The sequence below is a fragment of the Lactuca virosa genome, chromosome 5, assembly GCF_052849685.1.
Source record: "Lactuca virosa cultivar CGN04683 chromosome 5, Lactuca_virosa_CGN04683_v6, whole genome shotgun sequence".
Classification (NCBI taxonomy): domain Eukaryota; kingdom Viridiplantae; phylum Streptophyta; class Magnoliopsida; order Asterales; family Asteraceae; genus Lactuca; species Lactuca virosa.
In genome coordinates, this window is record NC_136430.1 from 67,602,827 (window position 1) to 67,611,160 (window position 8,334).

Below are 8,334 nucleotides of genomic sequence, written 5' to 3' on the forward strand. Positions count from 1 at the left end.
ATGGTCAAAGGTATTTCTTTTGCTATTAAAAATAAGGAATAAAAATAACACGGAAAATACTCAGGAATATCATTTTGCTAGAATATTCAGGCTTTCAGCCTTATCTTAGAATACTGCCGAAGCCAAAGTGATGTCTATGTCATACACTTCATTGTCAACGGTTCATACCAATACCCAAGTGATGCCTATGTCATACACTTCGTGGTCAGAGGTACAACCTTGCTATAAAAATAGCGGAAATAATAACACGAGATGATACATGGAAAAGCACATAGCACATATAATACATAACATACAATTGTTCCTATATATTAAACTCACCTTGAAATAACCGGGGGTCAAAATAATAATTTGTGCAGCATTTCGGCTCTAAATATGACTTTCTTTGTTGAAAACCGGGAGTTTTCTTGAAAATCGGGCCCTGCGAGGGTTGGGCTTCGAAACCGAAAAGATAAATTTTTCGGGCTTATTGGGAATTTCGGGGCGTGTTTCGGGCGTTGGAATTAATACCGGGGCTTCGGGGGATGTCAAAGTAGTGAAAATATGGAAAAAGGGTGAAAAAGGGAAAATTTCTAAACTTTACCCGGGAGATCTCGCAGCTACTAGTTATAGTAGCTAGGTCTGGATCCGAAGCGAAGGGAAGAGGGCAGGTGTCTGCGAGGCTCGAACCAGCTGGCTGCTTCGGCGAGGCTTGGATACGAGGACGCTACGTGCCGGCTTCGGATTGGGCCAGCACCTCGGACACGGGGCAACAGCAGCGATGCGCGTCGGAAGTTCATTGGACCGCACCCTCGGTCGAATCAGCATGCGACACGTGAGTCGGGCACGAGGCAAGCATGCGAGGATCACGTGACCATCACCATTCCTTGCGAATTTTCTCGAAAATTGTGCCCATTCTTGTAAAATCCATAACTTTCTCATACGAGCTCCGTTTTTGACGTTCTTTATATGCACGTGTAGGGAAAATTATGCTCTACAACTTTCATTTAGACTTCGTCGGAAAATTTTGAACTTATTTTTATATTATTATTTTTAACAGACTGGGACTGGTAAATCCGTTAAAAATTCATAACTTCTTCATCCGACGTCCGTTTTCGTCAGACTTTTTACCGTTGTACTGCTAATGACGATACCTTCGATTCTCGTTTAGGTTGTGTTGGCTAAAAATCACTCGATCTAAAATTCGAGTTTTTAGCTGTCTACTGTTAAGCTGAAACTTAGAAAAATCATAACTTCCTCATACGAAGTCAGATTTTGGCGTTCTTTTTATCAAAATTCTCGGTTTAACGAATAATACGACTTTCATTTAGATCACTAAGGCTAAAAAGTAGTTTATCAAAAACTCACTTTTAACATCATTCGGCACCATGCCGGTTTTGTCGCGGATCTTCGATTGGTCATAACTTCTTTGTTATAACTCGGATTTTGACGAGGTTTTCGCCTACATGTTTCTAACGAGATTATCTACAACTTTCAATAATAAAATTTTACTTATTTCAAATTTTATATTTTCGCTAAATTTCACTATTTGGCTTTTAATTGGAATCTCAGAAGACTTCCAATATTTTATGAGTGATTCTAAACATAGTTTTACTTTATTTCTTGTAAAAACTATCTGTTAGAACTCAACACTCAATTTCACATAATATTTCATAATATTATTAACTTTTTAAATTACATAACACGATTTCAAAACGTGTATGTTACAAATACCTCCTCCTTTTGAGGATTTCGTCCCCGAAATCACAACGATTTAGACAAATAAGGATATTTCGCTCTTATCTCATTCTTATTTTCCCTAAGTATAATTTGAATCTTATCAGTGGTGTTTTGAATCATTTCAGGACCACCAAGGATTTTCTGTCCTACATTATGCCAACATAATAGTGTTCATAGTTACTACCAAACTCTAAGACACATGCACGAAGCATATCTTCTACTGTTTGGATTGTTCTCTCCATCTAAACATCTGTCTGGGGATGATAAGCTGTGTTGAGAGCAACTCGAGATCCCACTTCACGTTTCATACTCGCCCAAAAGTGAGAAGTGAAGCGAGTATCACGATCGGAAATAATCTTTAGTGGCACACCATGTCTCGCGATGTTTTCGTCTAAGTAAACTTGTGCGTATTTCTCCATTAGAACCGTTGTACGTATGACGAGAAAATATGCACTCTTAATCAGCCGGTCGATAATTATCCAAATGCTATCAATCACAGCTTTCTTCTCCTCTTTCAAGGTATTAACTGTATAAGCCGGACAAGTAAAATATCCCTTCGATATAAATTTATGAGTTTTTAAGAAAGAAATTTATTATTTTCACCGTAGACATAAATAGAATCCTTCCTTTCAATAGGGATGTATATCATCTCTTCGTAGCACAAGAGTTCTGCGTAGTTCTTTAAAAGTCGATTCATGTCGAGAATAATATCAAAGTTGGGAAAGAAGATAGGAATTAGGTTAGGAGGAAGATTATATCTTTCAATTCCTATGACACTATCTCTATAGACTTTATCAGCAAGTAATGATATATTTCCTACGTTATCTATATGAAATGATTGGACAATTGCGTAACAAGCAATTTGAAAAGAATGTGCGAATTTATAAGGCACGAAAGAATCTGAGGCATCACAATCAAATAAGATGTGAGCAGATCTAAAGTTTACGAAAAAATTACTAGTCACAACATTCGAGTCCTAAGTTACTTCCTCTGTGGTAATCTAAAATCTACGATATTTAACTTTTGATTTGCCAAACGATTGTCAAACTCTTCAAATTTATTAATTATTAGTGGTGCTCAAACCTGCACCCGCTCATCATTCTCTATTGGGCCTTCGATCCTAATCTTTGAGTTAAAACTCAATTCTCATTGCAGACTCCTGCTCCTTCTTGGTTTATAGACTAAACCCAAGATAAGGTCTTTACTTTTGCTATAACCACAACTCGAATGGTCTTATTCTAATGACCCTTGATTTTATAACGCACAGGACACATAACGAACCAAACTCTTGTATTAAAATCAGATCGAATAAATCGAGCTGATGGAATAAAGAAAACAAAAAGAGTTTGATCAACACGTGGATGCTTCGGAACCGAAAGAATAGCACCACGTATCTCTAATTCGTGCTTTCGGACATACACATCAATTTTGTCAAATGACAGAATATTTCGATTGATTACTAAAACACGGATTTCATACTGTAATCCTTCCATGAATAACTAAATTCTTCATTGCCTTCATAACAGGTAACATCTCTAGTTAATGGTTTCTCAATTCTTTAATGAAGATCGTTATATTTCTATCGACTATCTCGACCATCTCCTTCTTGACTGAAGTTTCGTCATTACTCAATACATGGCTTTCTAAACCAATCAACTTTATCTTTGTAGATTTAAATTAATCGGACTCCACTCTTTATGACATTAAGATTTGAACGATAATTATCTTCTTAGTCATTACCGAAACGAAGGTCACGACACACATGAATAAAACGGAATCATTTACTAGCTTCTTGGTAACCTTGTGACTTTTCCTGATCCAAGTATGAGTCCTGTGCTTCCAGTAGTATAGGCCTCTACTACTATTCACACCTACTCATACTCGTCCCAAGTATTGTCTCGCAGTTTTCCAAGTCACCATTCAAAATCACAAAACAACTTTTCACACCTGAGTGTGTTCAAACAAGTACATACAACAATTTCTCCTAGACTCAACTAGGGTTTTCACGTTTCTATCAAACATATCTTGGATTACTTATACTCGCCTTCTAAGATTCTTCTCATGCATATGCTCGATCCAGCATATGCTAATACTTTTCCATAGGTCGATAGAAATTTTACTTCCAATTCTTCATATAAATTCTTTCTCGGGTAGTGTCTACTTTGCAAGACACACTATGCCAGAATTTACTCTAGTATCGTGGAGACAAACGGTCTTTAACTATCTACATCATCTTCTAATTCATGCAAGTCACCATGCATATTTGTTCATTTCTATATATGAGTAAGTCTTCTTCTCATGAGTGTATCTTTTAAGTCTACCTCATAGGAGTCTATCCTAATAAGTCTGCATTATAGCTGCATCTCAGCAAGCTCTACTAGCTTCAACTTGGTTCTCTGTCATTCCTAACTACAGCATCTCTTCTCATATAATAATATGAGTGTATATCTTCTTCAACTAAGTACTCTACCTTACTCTAACAAGTAAGCCACTCAGCCTTTTCACAACCAAACAACCTATTTCACCATCCTAATCATGTATGTTAAAGTCAGCTTAACATACAATGGAACTTCCATAAGGATGTGATAGAAGTCAATCATCACTCAGTATTATTAAATACTAAGTCTGAACATCTTGTATAGGGTTACTACTCGAACTACATACTACATCACAAATTCTTGGCCTATTGAGTCTAAAAACTTCATTAGCCTTTCCTTCGATCTTCATTTAATTCTTCTAAATCTTGTACTACATTAATTTCAATACTGTCGAAGTATTTATCACCATCTTCGGCTCTTCCGACTCTATAAACAATCACTGCTTCGATCTGGACAGCGATGGAACAACTTCATGGATTTGTACCAACACATTTATCTCACCTAAACGTGTTTCAAACGCACATCTTTCTTCCAAAGATGTTATTATATATCAAAACAATTTAAATGTATAATACCACTCTATTGGTATTAATACACTATTTACGATAACACTTCATAAATATGATTTTACGATATCCTTCGATCGTTTATTTATAAACTTATCGATGTTGACTATCATAAGTCTCTTTATTACTTCGAAAAGTTTCATGTAAATTCTAATACAGAAATTCGTAGAATTCTAAACATAAAATTTTCTCTTCTAAATCAAGGTCGGCAACAGACCTTAAACTTTATCAAGTAATAGCAATATAGCTAAGCAACTTAAGGCATGCTATATTTATTTATCATTTAGCACATCTTAGAATATAAGGCATACCCCTCTTAATATTCTAGTGCTTGTGCCCATTAGGTATTCAACCTAAAGTATACCAGATACATATTGTATCATCACTTAACAATTCATATTTAAATCTAGAAATTCTACAAATTCCTAGTTCACATAAACTAATTCTCTAAAATTTTTGAAGTAACTTAATATCTTAGAATACTAGGGTTTATCACTACCCAATACCCCACTTAAGTATTTCCTATGGTTTGTATCCATATATTTACAATGATTCAGTTCATATATTGAACTTCCAATAGTTTAAGTCTAAATACCAATCCATGGAATTTAGTTCACTTAAACCACTGTTCTGATACCATGATTGAAAGTTTCATACTTGAAAATATAGTTACTCCAAAACATGCTACATGCATATTTATAAAATAATATTTTACATTGATAAAGTGATTACAAAAGATTGGATACAAACCGACTATGTTTTAAGATTTTACATAACTACCCAGGATATTGTAATTTTATACAAACATAAACTGAAGTACAAAAGTACTATTACAAACTATTCTAAGTCTTCCAACTATACTGGGTGCTTATTGCCTGCATTATATTAAAACATTGGGAGGGGTAAGCGATAACGCTTAGTGAGTTCAATAATAGATACAATATAACGTTATGTCATATATATACTTCAATATGGTAGAAGCAAAGAGAAACAAGGAACAACAAAGGCATAATGCGAAAAGATTTCCATATCAATCAATGAGACATAACTATTTCCATACTTGATATACAATCAATAAAGCTTTGGCCCAAATGGCACAGAAGACATACAACTTCGGATTAACCTTTTAGTAGATTTCAGACTTATAGCCCTGTCTAACCTTTTGCCAATACCATAGAATAGAAATCATTCTCTTACGGAGACATGTTCTACATGGCCAGAGGCTACATACCAGTACCAATATGAATGTAAGTCCTTTCACTGATCACATGGTCAAAGGTATTTCTTTTGCTATTAAAAATAACGAATAAAAATAACACGGAAAATACTCAGGAATATCATTTTGCTAGAATATTCAGGCTTTCAGCCTTATCTTAGAATACTGCCGAAGCCAAAGTGATGTCTATGTCATACACTTCATGGTCAACGGTTCATACCAATATCCAAGTGATGCCTATGTCATACACTTCGTGGTCAGAGGTACAACCTTGCTATAAAAATAGCGGAAATAATAACACGAGATGATACATGGAAAAGCACATAGCACATATAACACATAACATACAATTTTTCCTATATATTAAACTCACCTTGAAATAACCGGGGGTCAAAATAATAATTTGTGCAACATTTCGGCTCTAAATATGACTTTCTTTGTTGAAAACCGGGAGTTTTCTTGAAAATCGGGCCCTGCGAGGGTTGGGCTTCGAAACCGAAAAGATAAATTTTTCGGGCTTATTGGGAATTTCGGGGCGTGTTTCGGGCGTTGGAATTAATACCGGGGCTTCGGGGGATGTCAAAGTAGTGAAAATATGGAAAAAGGGTGAAAAAGGGAAAATTTCTAAACTTTACCCGGGAGATCTCGCAGCTACTATTTATAGTAGCTAGGTCCGGATACGAAGCGAAGGGAAGAGGGCAGGTGTCTGCGAGGCTCGAACCAGCTGGCTGCTTCGGCGAGGCTCGGATGCGAGGAGGCTACGTGCCGGCTTCGGATTGGGCCAGCACCTCGGACACGGGGCAACAGCAGCGATGCGCGTCGGAAGTTCATTGGACCGCACCCTCGGTCGAATCAGCATGCGACACGCGAGTCGGGCACGAGGCAAGCATGCGAGGATCACGTGACCAGCACCATTCCTTGCGAATTTTCTCGAAAATTGTGCCCATTCTTGTAAAATCCATAACTTTCTCATACGGGCTCCATTTTTTACGTTCTTTATATGCACGCGTAGGGAAAATTATGCCTACAATTTTCGTTTAGACTTCATCGGAAAATTTTGATTTTATTTTTATATTATTATTTTTAACAGATCGGGACTGGTAAATCCGTTAAAAATTCATAACTTCTTCATCTGACGTCCGTTTTCGTCAGACTTTTTACTGTTGTACTGCTAATGACGAGACCTTCGATTCTCGTTTAGGTTGTGTCGGCTAAAAATCACTCGATCTAAAATTCGAGTTTTTAGCTGTCTACTGCTAAGCTGAAACTTAGAAAAATCATAACTTCCTCATACGAAGTCAGATTTTGGCGTTCTTTTTATCAAAATTCTCGGTTTAACGAATACTACGACTTTCATTTAGATCACTAAGGCTAAAAAGTAGTTTATCAAAAAGTCACTTTTTACGTCATTCGGTACCGTGCCGGTTTTGTCGTGGATCTTCGATTGGTCATAACTTCTTCGTTATAACTCGGATTTTGACGAGGTTTTCGCCTACATGTTTCTAACGAGATTATCTACAACTTTCAATAATAAAATTTTACTTATTTCAAATTTTATATTTTCGCTAAATTTCACTATTTGACTTTTAATTGGAATCTCAGAAGACTTCCAATATTTTATGAGTGATTCTAAACATAGTTTTACTTTATTTCTAGTAAAAACTATCTGTTAGAACTCAACACTCAATTTCACATAATATTTCATAATATTATTAACTTTTTAAATTACATAACACGATTTCAAAACGTGTATGTTACAGCGACACTACCCTCCTATGATCACTTAATACATACGAGTTGTATATAACCGAGATCGAACAGACAGTTGAATGGGTGAATCTGTCCTAAGCCCACAACCAAACGAGGAACTGGAAATGAGGCGGAAGCCACACATTCCACTGTCTATCAGATTTCAATTTTATCTAACCTTATTATATATATTGAGTATTATATAGTTAATATCTCTTGAAAAAGTTTAGGAAAAGTATATTACTACGTAAATATATCGTTATTTTCTCCTTGTGAGTTATATGACCATACTGATTGATATGATGTGAATCGGACATCGATATTGTTTATGACGTTTGTCACCCGCAGACCTGCCGGTCCAACTGTAGCTAACAGTAGAGGTGAGGGATTGTTAGTCCCATATAGATTTATACACAAACTTATGCTCTCCCTCTAGGAGACTCTGGATCATAAAGGTGGATTTCTACTAGTACTTAAGTAAGTACTGAAGACATGTCTCACAAACTAGATTAACGACTTTACAAGTAATAATGCAAAAACCTTTTATAAATAACTGGTAGTTTTGTAAAAAGATTCCTATGTTCCATAAACTATACTTATTATAGTTTATCAGTTTATTTCCATGTTTTTAACAAGTTTCATGTTTTCATTCATATTGACAGCAAAATAACAAAATAAGTAAAATCACATTTTTAAACACAAGATT